Genomic DNA, 19107 nt, shown 5'->3' on the forward strand with positions numbered 1-19107 from the left:
ATCCTCTTAACAAGGGCATGATTGGATTTGATTTGAATTAAAAAAAATTGGAATAAGAGTTTCCTAGCTCAAGTTACATCCAATTTTCCAACAGGGGGTACTGCAAGACTGCACTACTATGGCATGGCATAAAGGAAAGAATAAGGCCTAGGATGAGTATGCACAACAAATAAGAGATTCCATGTTGGATAATACACCTTAAGAGGGCCGTGAAGAGCCTCAAGTGTATAGGAAAATTAGTGCACTCAACAATACCATGTGTGAACATGAGAATAGGCATGCCCAAAGACATATGGAGCTATTATTAAGAGTGGAGCAGATGGTATTGTCTACTAGTCAAATGAAGTCTTCCATTGAGAAGTTTGTGGATTCCACTACCCAAACAAAGGCTTCCATTAACAAGTTAGTAGAATATAATGATCAAATAATGGCTCAATTCTCCCAATGGATGCAAATGCAAATGGGAAACAAAGAAGTTAAGGAGAAAGCTCATTCAAACAATGAACCCTTGGTCCTACTTCAGCCACCTAATCAAAATGGTCCAGTTCATGATATCATTGGACAAAGGGGTATTCCAAATAGCCCATATGAAGTAGTGAGACTTCATAAAGGTACGATGACTATTTGGGCGGTTTGAATGGTGCTAATTCCCAAGCTTTTGGATTGAATACCCAACTTCCTAGAGGTCCTCTACCAACGGAAAGGTTTCATACTAGTTCTCAGCCACCTATTGGGAGAGTTCCATATTATTTTGGGGGTTCCATGCCTAATATTAATGACCAACCTATTTTGGGGCAAGAACCCTTTCATGAGAGAGAGCTGAAAGATAATATCATTTTGGCAAAGTACAATGGTTAATTATCTTCACCATCCGATCTAGATGAATGGATTTTCGAATTGGAATCTTATTTTGATATATTCCCTAGAACTAATGATATGAAGATTCATTTTTCTTCCTTGCATTTGGAGAGATTTGTGCATACTTGGTGGAGATACATTAAGAAGGAGAACATACTTGTAGAGAGTTGGGATGCATTCAAGACACTTATGGTTGAGGTCTTTGTCTCTCCTCTTGAAAAAGAGAAATTGGCATGGAGATATAGATTAGAGCAAAGAGTCCTAGGTGTACGAGAGTATACCAACTAATTCCTCAATCTTACCATGTATGTAGAGAGCATTAGTGATGAAGCTAAACTCCATAAGTACATGTATGGTTTAGATCCATCCTTTATTAGCTGATGTTATGGCACAAAATCCTACCACACTTTTCAAAGCTATTGAGCTTGCAGAGCGCTATGGAAGGAAATATAGAAGGGAGTCCCCATTTCATTCTAGTTATGGATAGCCACCAACGATTGTTTTAAAATAGGGACAAGTTGGCAATGTTTATGGTAGTAATCATGCGCCAAGTGGGAGCTTAAGAGTATTGACTTATCCATCATACAATGCTTCAAGACCTCAAAGCAATTTCAGGACAACAAATAGTCCAAGAGTAGATTTCAAACAAGGGTACAACAAGCCTAAATCTATTTCAGTAAAAATGAATCCAAAGTCTATTCCTATGGACCTCTACAAAGAAAGAAAGGAAAAAGGTTTATGCTTCAAATGTGGAGAAAAGTATACAACTGATCATGACACCAAGTGTGTATACAAAAATGCAAAAGCCAAGGTTCATAGTATGTTAGTCTCTGAGGATATTGAAGATGATATTCGTAAGGCCAATGCAATTATATCTACTGCTAAAAATGATGATCTTGAGGATGAAGTTGGGCAAGAATATTTTAATGATCTGATTGACTCTTTTCCTTTTGATCTAGGTGCGAGTGTTCCTTTTGACCTAGGAGGGATTTATGATGAGCCACTTGCTACCACTAGTTGTTCCATTTTCATAAATGCTTGGGCAGGTTCTAAGAGCCCTAATACACCATCGTATGAAGGGTAATATTCATGGAAGGATGTATTCATCTTGATAGATAGTGGCAATACACACAATTTTGTGAATAAGCACATTATGGACAAGATGTATTGTCTTCCCCCACTGACTTACAACAACCCATAAGAGTTCAGGTTGCCAATGGTGAAGAAGAAATCAACACTCAAATATTCCCACATGTTTCTTTACACAGTTGGCTAAAAATTATGAAGCAAAAGTAAACTTGATAACCTTGGAAATGGGGCCTATAGATATTGTACTTGATTGTGATTGGTTGATGACATTGGGCAAAATTACTATGGATTTCTCAGAGCTGTATATGGAGTTTATCTTTGATGGATAGCTCATCCATTTATAGGGAATCCCTAGTAAATCAGATTTTCAGCTTATCACCATTCAACAACTCAAAAAGGAGTACAAGAGGTGCTCACAGATATTTGTTTTGCACTTGAATAAAGAGTTTAAGATCAGTCCACAAGTTCAGCAAGTCATCTAGCCTTGAAAGCTCTTCTTGAGGAGTACATAGATTTGTTTGAAATGCCTACTTCATTCCTTCCTAAGAGAGCAGTAGATGGCCCCATTCATTTGGAGCCCAACTCAAAGCCAATTAATAAGCCACCTTATAGATTGTCTAAGTATGGGCATGAAGAAGTAGCCAAGAAAATCAAGGAGCTTCCTAAAATGGGATCCATTGAATCTAGTTCTTGACCCTATGCATCTCCAATCTTGTTAGTTACAAGAAGATGGATCTTTTAGGATGTGTATTGATTACAAGGATCTTAACAAGATCACAGTGAAGAACATATACCCCATACCTAGAATTGATGATTAACTTGATGAGTTGAAGGGGCTAGATTCTTTACAAAGATGGATTCGAGGTAAGGGAATCATTAGATCCATATGCAAGAGGGTGATGAAATCAAGATTGCTTTTAGGAATGATTGAGGACTCTATCATTTCCTAGTGATGCCATTTGGACTTATGAATGCTCCAACTACCTTCCACATTCTGATGAATAAGATTTTGCAACCTTTCCTCTTTTAGTTTGTCTTGATCTTCTTTGATGACATTTTGATTTATAGTAAGACCCTTCAGGACCTTTCATCACACATGAGGAATGTTTTTGATGTATTGAGACATCATAAACTCTTTGCTAAGGAGAAGAAATGCTCTTTTATGCAGATTGAACTAGAATACTTGGGACATATTGTCAGTGAAAAAGGGATCCAAATTGACCCCAAGAAGGTGTATTGTGTTAAAGATTGGCCAACACCTACTACCACTACTTCACTTAGAGGATTTCTTGGTCTATCTTTGTTTTATCACCGATTCATTAAACATTATGCGGCTATTGCAGCTCTCCTTTGACTGATAGGTTGAAGAAAGAAGCTTTCTTTTGGGATGCTCTTGCTAATAGTAGCTTCAACTAGTTAAAGAAACTCCTTACTTGCTCCTATTCTAGTATGCCTGGATTTTTTGAAGGAGTTTACCATATAGTGTGATGCCAATAACCAAGACATAGGGGTTGTTTTGTTACACAGTATGGAGTGATTGCCTTTGAAAGTCGCAAGCTTATAGATAAGGAAATGGCTATGAATGTCTATGACCAAGAGTTGTTGACTATCTTCTATGCCATAAAGAAATGGAACCATTATTTGTATAGCAGGCGGTTTAGAGTTCAAAGTGATTATAGGTTCCTTAAGTATTTCCTCACTCAGTCCAATCTTACTCCTAAGCAGCATGGGTGGGTAGCTACACTACAAAAGTATGATTTTGACATTACTCATATGAGGGTAAAAGACAATGTAGAGACTGATTCTCTTTCTCATATGTGGGCCTGTAAAGTTCAGCAGGACTGAGCTACATAGTGACTAGATTGAAGAATTACAAGAAGCATATCTTTTGGATGAAGAGCACAACCATATTTTTCAGAAATTACAACAAGGTCTCATGGAAGATAACTCGCATTATCAGCTTCAAAATGGCCTAATATAGTTAAATGGCAAGATTGTCATTCCCTCTACTTCTTCTTTTATATGAAAAATTATGGAGTTGCATTCTTCACCTTTTGCTGAACACCTTGGAGTTTTCAAAACCTATGATAGGATCAACAAAAGCTTTTATTGGAAAGGAATATGGAAAGATGTCATGAAGTGTCTGCCTTGTCAACACCAGAATAATGACATCACCCAACCATAAGCCAAGTGATTTGTTGTAGCCATTACCTATTCCTATACAGGAAAATGGATGCACATTACCATGGATTTCATTATCGGATTGCCTACTACCAAAAAGGGATGGAATAGTATATATGTGATGATGGATAGACTCACCAAGGCAACCCATTTCATTCCCAATTTACCTCTTCTCAAGTTGCTAGTTAGTTTATGGAGCAAATTTTTAGGTTACATGGATTACCGCAGGTGATTGTTCATGTTAGAGATTCAAAGTTCATGAGTAACTTTTGGCAGGCGGTATTCACATCCATGGGCACTAGATTGGCTCCCTCTACAACTTATCATCCACAAACTAATGGACACATAGAAAGGGTAAACAAGTGGTTGGAGACTTACCTTGTGCCATTTTTGTTATGATGTCTGGAATTCATTGGATTCTTGGTTATACTTGATTGAGTTTGCCTACAATAACTACACTCATGCTAGTATTGGAGTTTCACCCTTTGAGACTATGTATGGTTATAAGGTGCCCTTACCCATAGTCATCTTTAATGAAAGAATCAATCCTCATGGGAAAGAATGTAGACCCTTCTTCAGCAGTGTAATATGAATCTTCGAAAAGCCCAAGAACAAATGAAGATGTATGTGGATGAGAAGAGTCGACCTTTAGAGTTCCAAGAAGGAGAATTGGTTTTGTTGAAGGTGCCCAAGTCTCGATATTCTACTTTGAAAGATGGGTCTAGTAACGAGCTTGCTCACATATTTTATGGATCCTACAGGATCTTGAAGCACATTGGAGACTTGGCATATAGATCAGAGCTACCCTCTTCCACTAAGATTCATAATGTATTCCATGTTAATAATCTCACCTTTCTATGGTGATCCTGTTATTACAGTTGATGAGTTGCCATATATTGATAAAGAAGGTCTTATTTTGTACATCCTAGAGACTATCATAGGTCAATGTGAGAAGAAGCTTCGATCTCATTCAGTCATTAAATATTTGATCAAATGGAAAGGTTTACCACGTGGGGAAACTTCTTGGAGGTTTGATTCTATACTAGATGAGTTTCCTTACCTACGGAACGCATTGATGGTGGCTGAAGCTTAGTGACTTTGTGGAGCTAGTTATTGTGTAGATAGGGATTTGACAATAGGTTGTTTTAGAATAGTTTTTATTTTTCCTAATTTTAGAATTATGCCACCTACATAAGGTCAAATCTTCAAGAGCTACGTTTTGACATGTGGCACTCTTCATTTGGATACTTCTACCAGAAGTTATGGCACATTTGGTTTAGCATGGCCTGTTTATACAACAAATTGTCTACTTCATTTTGAGTTCATCAATTGAAGACTTTAAGGCTCCAAGTACTTTTGAAGTACTCTTGATCATGTATATAGTTGAGGCTTACTTCTATTCCTTCATTTTAGTCCATATGTCTCTCATCTTTCATTCATTTTCCCATTTGTAACGCTGAAAATAGAGTAGTACTCTATTCATCCATCCCTTTCCAATATTTGTAAGTTTGTTTTTGAGGGAAAAAACCCTTGGGACGGGATGTATTGTAAGAAGTTGTGAAGAATAGTGGTTTAGTGTGAAAGTAATAATAATACTATGTCACACTGACATAGGTATAAAAGGAGGGGACATGTAATTTTTCTCATCTTTTAACACATTAATACATTATTGTCATTCTCCTCATTACCTTGCTCTTAACTTCAATGGCTTCTTACTTCTTTCTATCTTTCTCTCTCCTATTCTAGTTTTTCTCTCTCCTCGTCACTCTCTTTCTCTCACTTTTGCACTCCTCTCTCTTTTGCATTCTTCTCTCTCCTCTTTCTCTCTCTCCAATTTACTTCTTGACATATAATAATTTATTAGTTGATTTAAGTAACAATTAATACAAATTTAGTATGTGGCATGTGTGCTTTTGTAAGAAGAATGTAATCGATTTATGTAGTAACAAGTTACTATTTTTATTAACAATTTTGAAATACAAAACTAATAGGTTTTAGTACTTTTTCTATAAATATTTAGTTATAATATTTAAATAACTATCTAGTATTAATTTAATTAATTAAATATTAAAACTAATATTAATTTAATACATATTTTATTATTTTATAATTTAGTACTTAGTTCAATTAAATAGTCACTACTTATCCAATTAGTGTGTGTATATATGTTGATATAACAGATGATGTGCATATATATGTGGTTATTTTATTACTTAGTTATTATGGTTAAATGATTCAATATTGGCTGGCATTTTTGAACATTAGAAAAATATATGTTATACTTAGAATTGATAATTTGTTGATTTGGTTTTGTCTCATTATTGCAGACTTTACTTTAGTAAAAAAGTGGTTGTAATCTTCATACATACAATTTCTGAGAAGGTTAGGATTAGCATTTTTACATTTTTATCATAATCTACCCCTTATTATTATTTTTGATAGTAAAGAAAAGGAAAGAAAAGAAAAGCCAAATGTTTCTCAAAAAATGGGGGAATGTCACTTTCCCCCATAATTGTAAATCAGCAAAGAGACATGTGCTAGCTCTTCGGCATTGTAACAAGCGGAATACATGGGAACTAGGGGTTAGATACCTAGTCACATTGATTGGGGTATATAAGGTGCAAGAGACCCAGTTTAGGGCATCCATACATAATCAAGAACTAACTCTTCACCTTGTCCTTCAGCTTCCGTGACTTCCTTCCTTCTTCTCCCCTTTTTCCTGTCTTTCTCTCGCCTCTTTTCATCTTTCCTCCCCTTCTTCTTTCTCTCTTTCTCTCTTCTTTTTCTCTTTTTCCTCTCTCCTCTTAGCCTCATTCATTACAAGTGATATCAGAGCCTTAGGCTTTGGTCCTTTTCCCCTTTTCTCTTTCTCTATCTAGTCCCCTTTCCAAATCTGAAAACCCTAGTTACTCATGTAGCAGGTACAGGTACATCAAGAGGACTACAATTAGTGATAGATTTCTTGAAGCAAGTAGGAGCTATGGTTGGAGCTTCTTACACATCTAGAGGTACAATGGTTAACTTAGCAGGCCGTCACTCTTTTTCATGCAACTTTTAGGGGTTTCAAGACAAAGTTGGAGGCTTAGGAGTTAGAGGAGGGCAAAAATTTAGCTACGTTTTGTTGTAGCCCTTTTCTCTTTCTTTCCTTGCAAGCTCCCATGGCTACCATGCCCAAGAACCCCCAAGATCATGTCACCAAATTGATTGCTTATTACACATTCTCTATTTAATAAATTCATGTAAATAAATTAATGACTCACTTTTCTTCAAGTGTTGATGATGATATAGCATGGCCATGAGACCATTTAGAGACCAATATTCCTAGTGCATCACTTAATGGGGTAATTAGAGCACTGTGACGGGGATATTTGGTACATGCAATACAAGTTATGAAGGGGGATAGAAGTGTCTACCAAGTGTAAGAGTGTACACAAGAACCAAGGAGTTACACATAAATGAAGATGGATTGAGTTCTAAGAGGAGAAAGTGCATTAGCATTGTGTATATGTATTTATGTGTGCATCTAGGGACACTTGGGAATGTTTACTTGTGTGTAATGAGCATTGCATTCATTTGGGGTCATCCTCTCCCCTACAAGTCAAGGTTTAAGGTTTTTTCTTTCATTAAGAAAGACAAGAGAGGGAATTCTCACACTAAGAAAGACGAGAGACGTAATCCTCTCAAAGTGAGGAGAGATGTGATTTTCTATTTCTAAGGTCTAAAATGACACAAGTTTTTGTGTGGAATTCAATCTTAAGGTTGAGGCCCAAGACAATCTAATGAACTCTCCTTATCTATGACTCAAGGTGGTTGCATGGACCACAAGTTAAGAGTACAGTTTAAAAAGCCGTTTTTTTGGAAAATCTATTTTAAAAATATATCGCAGTAGAACAATGATCTCTAAAAACGGGCCACGTGGATTATCGAAAATAGTGAGATCTACAACTTTCGTGTTGGACGTTTTTTCATCCAAACAACGCACAAAGAGATATCTTGAAATTAGTGCTGCAGAGTGGAACAACCACATCTTGCATGAAGATCAACTCAACTCTCTCTCTCCAAGAAGAGAAGCTCTTGAAAGCCTATAAAAGAGGAGGCTCTCCTTGGGTGTAAGGGAGAGGTGAAGGAAGCATCACTTTGCATGTATCCAAGAGAGAAGAGAAGGTGCAAGTGTTGCAGAAGCCCTGCTGAAATCAAGTGTTGCGGAAGCTATGTTGAAATCAAGTTCCAAGAGGAGAAGAGAAGGTGCAAGTGCTATGGAAGCTCTACTGAAATCAAGTTCCAAGAGGAGAAGAGAAGGTGCAAGTGCTATGGAAGCTCTACTGAAATCAAGTTCCAAGAGGAGAAGAGAAGGTGCAAGTGCTGCGGAAGCTCTGCTGAAATTAAGCGCCACGAGGAGAGCTCTACGCAATATGTGTAGGAGAGAAGGAGACTCAAGAAGGATCAAAAGGTGTCAACTTCCAAAGTGTGCAAGTGTTAGCCAGTTGTATACCATGTAAGGAATCGTGATCTTGATTCCAAGATCTACAAGTAAGAACTGGCTTATGTGTAACGGAGGAGCTTGCTCCTTGTCAATAATATAAATCCACAAGGGGGGGGGGGGACTGGCCCATCTTCCAATCCCTAGGGTGTTGCCAATTTCTCTACCTGTCTCTCTACATCTTTCTTTTCTTTCATCTATTCTCCCTTTGTGCCAACATAAAATTCACCATATATATTTTCAGTATATAAGAAAGTCGAGCATGTATCTCGAATTCTATAATAGTGGTATCATAGCAGGTCTCTTTGCTTTTCTCAAAGTAAAGGCGATCATTGAAGGTAAAGATGGCAACTGATAATGCACCTACAAGTGAGCAATTACAGGCTCAATTGATAGAGTATCGTAGCTTGTTGGAGATTTCCGAAGTACATCAATTGATTGATAGCTTAAGGGCAAGGGAATAAGCTACTTATGAAGGACCGGAATCCTCCAAAAGATGGTGATACTGGAGGAAACACCATTGCATCAATTGATGGTGAAGATGCAAAGCATCCAATTGCTGAGAAACTTCCTAGAAGAAAGAAGGATTCTTGGGTCAAGAAGAATGAAAAGACCTCACCTCGAGTGAGGCAGATAAGGAGGGAATCATCTCCCTAAGCAAGCAGCTACTCCCCTGATTACTCAAGTTCCTCCTCCTCCTCCTCACCTTCTAGTTTCTACTCTCTTGGTTCTAAGTCTCATGCAATCTGCAAATGGACAAAGAGGGACCATAAGAGGAGCAAGCTTAAGAAGAATAAGACTTTCAATTCTAGGGATAAGGACATAAAGTTTGACTCTTACTCCGATAAGAGAGATCTTGCTAAGGCATTAGCCTTTGTCAGGCAATTTGAAGTTGCTTTTTCTGATGGTAATTTCTTAGAAAAGTCCAAGCTAAGGCATGTAGGCATGCACTTGAAAGACATTGCTAGCAATTGGTGGTTGACTCTCATTTTGGAGGGAAGGAAACCTACGACTTGGGAAAAGTTCAAGAAGAATTTTTATGCTCAGGTCTTGCCTCCTGATTTTGAGAATGATGTCAAGAAGGAGTGGGATTGGCTGGGCCAGAAAGAGCATGAAAAGGAGTGGGATTGGCTAGGCCAGAAAGAGCATGAAAAGGTCACTAGTTATGTGGACAAGTTTTGGTCTACTCTTCTCAAGGTTACTCCTTTCATGGAGATCATCGATGAAGAGAAGAAAAGAAAGTTTGAAGCTGGCCTACTCCCTCATTTACATAGAACCATGAAGGTGTATCCACATGAAACCTTATCTCGCATGATGAAGTCTGCCAATCATAGCTGAAAGTTTGCATACACCTAGTACATCTCGAAAGTTGGAGATGAGTTCTTATAGAGCTAGACAAGAGTAGCTCTATGATCAACCAAGAGACATGACTAATCAAAGAAGACCTACCTTTACCCATGATCAATATTCAAATCCAGAGGGTAACAAGAAGAAGCGCAAGTATCTCTCACCCTCTGAGATACAAAAGCACAAAGAGGAAGGAAGGCGCTTTCTTTGTGGTGAGTTAGGGCATATGAAGCCTGTTTTTCCTCACAAAAGGAAGGAAGCAAATGTGGTTAAAGATCCTCCTTCACTATCCTCAAATTCTATTCCGGATGTGCAAGCTAACACTCATTAAAATGAGAAGAAAAGATAACTGTTAAAGGGTTGGGGGACACTCAACAATCAATGAGTTTTGATACTCTTTGATCCAGGTTCCACATATAATTTTGTGTCAGTAGATACTATTGAAAGGCTACAAATTCCACCAGATCGATTGGGAACACCAATTGGATCAGGTTCGGCATTTGAAGGACTTACAACCAACTCTAATCCTATTCAAGGGAAGTTGAATCTTAGAATTGGGGATTACCGCGACCAAGAATCTTTCCTACTTGCACCCATAGGTAATTGTGATGTTATCTTAGGCATGCCTTGGCATTACAATATTAGACATCTTCCTGATTTTGTTAAGAAGACCCTTGCATTTCAATTCAAGGGTTGGAACATAGTATGCATTGCTAATGCTGGAGATTGGCCTATGCCAATGGTTAGTCATGTTAACATTTCTAAATAAATGAGGAAAGCTATTTCTGCGTACATGATTTTTGTGAGAGAGTCAAAAGAAACTAATGATTCAAGGGCACTTGGTGTCTCTAATGAACACATAATACCAACTAATGCTTCTAAGTCTCAGACTTTAAAAGAACCCCTCTCTTTAATTGATCAAGCTAGACATGATTTTGTTAAACAATATGAAGATTGTTTTAGTGATTCACTCCCAGGAAAGTTAACTCCTAAGCACCGGGAAGATCACATAATTGATCTTATCCCAGGCAACTCACCACCTAACCAACCGCCTTACCGAGTAAGTGCAAGTCAGCAAGAGGATATCCTAACACAAGTAAACAAATTGTTGGAAAAAGGGTTAGTTCAACCTAGCTCTTCTCCATACTGCTCTCCAGTCTTACTTGTTCAAAAGAAAGACAGTTCTTTTCGTATGTGCATAGACTACAGATCTTTGAACAAGATCACAATCAAGAATCATTTTCCTATCCCAAGGATAGATGATATCTTGGATAAGTTGCAAGGGGCTAGTATCTTTAGTTGCATTGATCTCAAGAGCGGCTATCACCAGATACAAATAGCACCTGAAGATGTTCATAAGATAGCTTTTTGTACGACATTTGGACTATATGAGTTCTTAGTCATGCCATTTGGTTTGACTAATGCACCCGCCACATTCAATCGAATGATGGAGAGAATTTTTAGGCCTCACTCAAAGTTCACATGTGTCTTCTTTGATGAAATTCTAATATTTTCACGGTATGAAAAAGAGCATAGAAAACATATATCTATTGTTTTTCAAGAGCTTCGCAAGCATAGAGAAGAGTGAATTTTTGGAAATTTATTACTTAGGCCATATTGTTTCTCACAATTTGGTGAGAATGGATCTTGAGAAGATTCGAACCATTGTTGAATGGCCTACATCTACTTCTGTACATGAAGTTAGAAGTCTCTTGGGCCTATTTTCATACTATAGGAGGTTCATAGGAGGTTTTGCGTATGTTCCATCTCCTCTACATGACCTTACTAAGAAGCAAATGAATTTTTGCTGGGGATCAAGGAAACTACAAGCCTTTGAAAGAATTAAGTTTCTTGTGACTCAAGAACCAATTCTCATAGTTTCAGATCTTCAAAAACCTTTTGAAGTTCACTGCGATGCTTCTGGGGATTGCATTAGAGCTGTGCTTAACCAAGAGCATCATGCAGTAGCATTTGAGAGTCGACGTTTCAAGGACCATGAGCTACATGCTCCAGTATATGAGAAAGAGCTTATGGCGGTGGTACATGCTCTTCAAGTATGGAAACACTATTTACTTGGTGCATATTTTGTTATTAAAACAAATCACCAAAGTCTAAGATACTTCCTCACTCAAAAGAAGCTCTCAAAGAAACAAATGCGTTGGGAAAATTTCTTGTCTATGTTTCATTTTCAAATCCTTCACACATCTGGAACTAAGAATGTGGTAGCAGATGCTCTATCATGGCGATCTTGAGTGAATGCAATCACAATTGTTTACCATAACAAGTTCATGGATTTACCCAAAATGTGTGCAATTGATTCCGACTTCTCAACCATATGGGATCACCTGAACTCAGGTCTCAGTCGATTACACCTTACTCGATTCGAGATGGCTATTTGTATCATCATCAAGAAATTTTTGTAGCATTACCATTGTGACACAAGGTAATGGATGAAGCACATGCATCTCCATATGCTGGACATAGGGGTATTCTACCCACTACTCAAGCATTGGAAATATATTTCTTTTGGCCCACTCTTAGAATTGACATTGAAACATATATCCACGAGTGTAAGATATGCCAAAAAGTAAAGTATGACATGCATAAACCACTTGCTCTACTGAAGCCATTACCTATTCCCAATGAGCCTTGGGAAAGTATAGCCATGGACATTATCATGGAGCTTCCTCCCACACAAACAGGCAATGATGCAATCTGGACTATCATTGATAGGTTCAATAAGAAAGCTCACTTTATACCTATGTGAAAGACAATCAAAGCCGATCATATGGCTAAAGTTATTCATTGCTCATATTTTCAAGCATCATGGAATGCTTAAGTCCATTATAAGTGATCGAGATCCCCGCATGACCAACCTCTTTTGGCAAGCTCTCTTTGAGAATGTCGAGACAAAGTTAAAGTTTTCATCCTCTTATCATCCTCAAACAGATGGGATGGGTAGAGTGAAAGTGCTAATTCTACTGTTTTGGACCTTTTGAAATCCTATGTCTCTGATAATCAAAGAGAATGGGAAAAGTATTGGCCTTTAGTAGAGTTTGCATACAATAATACAATGCACTCTAGTATTGGTAAGGCACCCTTTGAGATCATCTATGATAAGCCTCATTTACCACACCCATTCTTCTTACGAAGGATAAGATCTTTGCAGCAGATGAGTTTGTTAGAGACATTGATACAAATTTCACTCAAGTAAAAGCTGCTATGCAAGGGACACAAGAGAATCATAAAAGTGAAGCAGATAAGCATCGTCGTAAGTTAGATCTCAAGTTGGGACAATATGTTCTTCTTAGGTTTGAGAAGGCTTGCTTGATGAAGTAGAAAGGTCAAAATGGTAAAGTGGTTAAGCTTTCTAATCACTATTATGGCCCTTTCAAGATCACAGATAAGATAAATGATGTGACTTTTTGTTTGGATCTACCAAGTCACTGGAACATTCATAATGCTTTCCATATAGGTTTGCTACGTCCCTATATCGGAGAACCTCCAATGGAACCAATCAAGGAAGATTTACCTGACATAGAAGAAATAGAAGAGCTCCTTGTGCCTGAAAGAATTTTACACCATTAGGACAATACTCTAAGGTCAGGTAAGGTATTACAAAAGTATTTGGTTAATTTTAAGAATTATCCCCCATTGGATGCTCACTTTATGACTGAGAGAGAACTACAAGACTTTCTAGATCTTCTTAAGGACTATGTATCCCCTCTACAGTTGAGGTCAATTGTTTAGAAGCCAGAGGGATGTCACTAAATTGATTGCTTATTATACATTCTCTATTTAATAAATTCATGTCAATAAATTAATGACTCACATTTCTTTAAGTGTTGATGATGATCTAGCATGGCCATGAGACCATTTAGAGACCAGTATTCCTAGTGCATCACTTGATGGGGTGATCAGAGCACTGTGACGGGGATATCTAGTACATGCACTACAAGTTATGAAGGGGGAAAGAAGTGTCTACCAAGTGTAAGAGCACAAGAACCAAGGAGTTACACATAAATGAAGATGGATTGAGTTCTAAGAGGAGGAAGTGCATTAGCATTGTGTATATGTATTTATGTGCATCCTGGGATGCCTCGAAATGTTTACTTGTGTGTAATGATCATTGCATTCATTTGGGGTCATCCTCTCCCCTACAAGTCAGGGTTAAAGGTGTTTTCTTTCATTAAGAAGGACGAGAGAGGGAATTCTCTCACTAAGAAAGACGAGAGACATGATCCTTTGGAAGTGAGGAGAGAAGTGATTTTCTCTTTCTGAGGTCTAAAATGACAATATAGAGATACATTATAGAGATACCCTTTATATACAAGAATCTACACTCAAGGCAATAGTTTGAGAAAAGGCTATGTCAAAGTGATACAAAATAGAAACCTTATTGATACAAAATCAAATGAAGGAAGCTCTTTTGATGTCCTTGCAAGTGATTTAGTCTAAGACCTATCAATTTACCATGTCTTGAGCTCAATTCTAGTAATAAAATCTTCCCAGAATGCGTCTACAATAGTAGGCATCCACACATACAAATTACCTTTAAAATTAACACTCTAGGATAGCACTTTGTTAGTTAAATGAACCCAATATATCAAAGAATTACTCTAATCCTCTAATACATAATTGAATATTTGATTACCTAGAATCTCCTCAATCTCTCTTGGATATATTTTTTTAAATCCTATTGGTTCAACCATGCTCTATCTCTACCTTCAACTTTCTGGCTTTCCTCCAACTTGCGTTTTCCTTCTTGGAACATAAGTTTACTTTCCATGCACTTTATTTTTTCATGAAGATCTTGCTAGAGTAAAAATGCAGCTCTTGGTGCCTTGAACTTAACAAAAATAATCTCTTAGGTTAGTGCAATTCACGAGATTAGCTCATGATTGCCTTCACACTTTTCTTTCTTCTTTTATTTTTTCAAGATAATTCACTTAGTCATAAGCAAGTACTATGATTTTTTACTTTTGGACATTTAATTTGGACTTTGGGAACACCTCTTGGGCACTCTCACTTAGTCTTAGATATATCCATTCATGAACTTTGCTGAACACATGGCCACTCACTTGATAGGTCCTCACATCCTTTTAGAAAATCAACTATAGCTCATGTAAACTCCATCATACATTTGGGAAGTCTTCTATACGTTCCTAATTTCCTACCATATGCTTTTCAAGGCATACATAACTCTCTTTAACCCTACCAAAACCCTTACCATGACAAATGGATGCAATCACAATATGCAACCCATAAGATTTCACCACATGGACACATACTGTCACAACATCCACCCCCTATAAATCTATATATCCTCTAGATGGGACACAACTACCCATCATCATTCCCAATCTCAACTCTTTACTCAAAGTCATGATCTTCTACTTCAACTTCTTGTTCTACAATACCTTCTTCATCTACAATGTCATGCCACCTTTTATCCTTCGTAACTTATGCTTCTAAACCTCTTCCCTTCACTATCTTAGTTCACTTTTCTGCCTTGGATATCCACAATTTAGTATTATCAATTTTTGTTTTAAAAAATGTCATGTATAACATCCTTTAAATTCAATATCTGTGTGCCCAAAAAACTATCTTCTTATAGGAGCACCCTATAGAAAACTATCCATTTCTTCTTATCCATAACTCGGATCACTTAGCTTTCTTTTGCAAAGGTATAATCCTACTTCCAATATACAATCTTCTTAGTACTTAGAACCAAGTTTCAAATATTTTAGTCCCTAAACTTTCCTACACAACTTGCAACTATCTTTTATTACATGCAGTCCTCCCCGTAATGAGCTAAACTTTAAAAAAATAGTCTCTTATGTTAGTGCAATTCATGGGACCAACCTTCGCATACCAATCTAGATGACAAGTAAACTTGGTAGGCCTCTTTCCTAGGTATAAAATCCCATCTTGAAATTTTTAGCCACCATAAATCCTTGTTGAATTACAATAGCTTTTAAGATCTTCAATTCTACCCGAACATGATTATTGCAGTAGTAGCATACAACCACATCCCTCCTCCTAGATTAAATGGCCACTATATAATCAACCAATAAGGTACACATATATCCTAAACATTCCCTTCTAGTCTAAAAGACCTCTATATCATACTTAGCAACACCTAGAATCTTCCAAGATTGAGAATCTGCTTCATCATTCTGCATATATTGTCCTCTTGAATATAGTCACTTGAATATTCTATCATCCCTTTTCAAGCCGCTAAAACTCTTGAAATACATACATAACTATGTATAGCTCTCCTTATTTTAGTATCCATGTCCAAAATACATGTTTAGTATCATTAGCCTCTCTAGCTTGGTAACCATAGTATATCTCTCTCTGATTAAATTAGGAAAAACACATATGAAAGTATCTTTGACTTGTGTAATCAACATCATCTCAATGTCTTTTTTGTACTCCTCTCTAAGTTTTGTATCCTACATATGAACACCCTCAATCAAAACATCTAGTACTTCATTATCATGAGTCCTTATACCATCTGCATGCACATTTTCTATCTCATTTGCATTCTCAAGTATTTTAGTATCTATACTCTTAGTCAATGAATCATTAGTATACTATTTGAGTGTCTTTTTGCATTCATTATCACTATAGCTATGACCTTTCTAAACATTGCATCAATCACTACCATATTCTCCTTAAAAAATTGTCTCTTTGAAAGAAGCAAGATTTTTCATTTCTCAATCTTTAACTCCACCAATGTCTTTGTTGATAACTTATATGACTGATATTTTTTTGATTCCCCAAATTTGACTATTTAACAATCCTCTTCATTTGCTTTTCATTATTAGGAGGTAGCGGTTTTGTTTCAATTTCTTGTCAATGATTTTGTACTTGGAAACCTTGGCTTCATTCTTTTTATCTAGGAACCCTAACTTATGTGACTGAAATAAATCAGCCCTATTTTCTTTGGACTACATGTAAATAGCCCCAAAATCTGTATCTTGAAATAAATTAGCATCAAACTCTTTTGGTTGAAATAATGCAATTTATTGCAACATTGTTAGCTGAAATAAATTATCCCTCTTCTTAGTATTCTAAAACACACATTAATTAATTTTTTTATAAAAAAGTCTCAACATCTAAACATCTTTGCTACATTAAATCAACAATCTCATGATATATAGCTAGGGAATGTACTTGCACAAAATGGGAATCAATGTGCACCCCTACTTTTAGCATATCTTCAATTGATGCCAGGAGGCATATTCCATGGTGGATTCCGTGCCACAGTGGATTCCGTGAGGTTTTACGGTGGATTCCGTAAACTTTTATTACCGGGGCTCATACACAAAGTGGATTCTTTGTGTGAGAAGTTGATGGGGATGCCTATCCTTTTCGGGCATTTTATTAATTTAGTGTGTACATGGGTGATTCCATAGCAGGTGATTCCGAAAAATACATATTTAAATTAATAAATGTTTATGAGTTTAGAGTGCGCACTTGTGATAAATTAAGGTTAGGATTGATTTCTAACCAATTTATTTATGTAGCTGAAGACTACTAGGTATTCACTTTTGTCGGTTTAATTGTATTATTTTACTAACGATTGTGAATGCTTCAGTTGATGTGTAGAGATAGCAGCGGTGGCAGTGGAAAGCATTGGAGGATAGCATGTATTCAAGTTATCGTCAATATTTTGATGGGCGCATACCTTAGGCATAACGCCTATATTTTGTCGCGCTTATTTATCAAGGCACTTGATATTTATTTATTATTTTTGTATGCGCATGGGCGCACGATTTAGATATTTGTATTGGACATTGTATTTGGGTACGCCTGACTTCTTGGGCGCCCATTAGCTTTAACTCTCTATTTGGCACAAAAGCAAACTCAAAAGCTAAAGCGTGCTATTTTGTAATTTGGGCTATTATTTGAGCTTGAGGATGCGTAATATATGAAATACATGCTTTATGGAGCACTCACACAAGGCATGGGGGGAGATTGAACCCAATTGGTCTCTTGTTCATGTCGTGCAAGCTTCCTACATTGATTTATGTGCAAAAAGTAGAGTTCTTTTGTTCTTGGGGACCTTCTGATGCTCACTACGTGTGCTTACGGCATCCGATCTGCGCACCAATGGTATGAGAGCGAAGCTGAGATCGAGAGCTTCCAATCGCTTACCATCTTGCGTGAAGGCATAGCTTTTGGAATGATCGAGCTCTACAGTCAGTTTCATCGCAAACGGTCGATACCGGTGTGTTCCTGGCAGTCAAGAACCCCCTTTTGCACTCTTTGATCGCGAAGGACCGGCCTATGGAGGCGGAGGACCACATGGATAACTCCTACATCAAGTCGTCTTCAAACAGAGACAATAAGCTCCATCTCTAAAAAGCTTTAAATCTTTGATTTAAAGCTTAGTAAGCTTTATAAGAAGCTTATAAAAAGCTTCAATTAAAGAAATTCATGAGCAGTGGCAAGAGCATGAACTGGAAGTGTCAAATCGACCGAGGACATATTCATGTCCTAAAAATCCACGACGGATCAAGAAGACTAAAGCTTCCTAATATTCCAAGTCTACTAAGCAATCTTGCAAGTCATCAAGGTCATAGAAGTCATAAAAGACTTACTTCAACCACTCCCATAAAGGCTGTTCATACGCAGAAACACAGAATCACAGTATTGCTCTCTGGTAGACTCTGTTCACACCTGCAGACTTGCTGAACTAGTTTCAGCAAATGTAGAAGGTCATACGCAGTTCATACGCAACTTCTACGAAGACAACGAATACCGCAATCGCAAAAGAGAAAGACTACAAAAGCCAAACAAAAATTTATAAGCCTTGTATACCCACCTTTGAGCTACGCTCATCCAGCTAATTAGATTTCGAGAGTGTGAGGTCTTTTGAATTTTACAGGATGACTGAACAAAACATGGACGATTTAATGGCTGAAGGTGATTTACCCAAACCAACGATGGAGCAAAAGTTGGATTTGATTATGATGCAGCTCGAAGAAGAACAAAGAGCCCGACAAGCTTTGCAAGTTCAATTGGCCAATTTGCAATGATCTACCACCGACAAAGATGGACCGCAACCCGAAGATCTTATACGACGTACCATCGATGCGACACTTGAAGCTCAATCCATCCGCAAAGAAATAAAGATAAGT

Source organism: Lygodium microphyllum, chromosome 17 (genome assembly GCF_053477565.2).
Source record: "Lygodium microphyllum isolate KBCC chromosome 17, Lygodium_microphyllum_v1.1.10, whole genome shotgun sequence".
NCBI classification, from domain to species: Eukaryota; Viridiplantae; Streptophyta; class Polypodiopsida; order Schizaeales; family Lygodiaceae; genus Lygodium; species Lygodium microphyllum.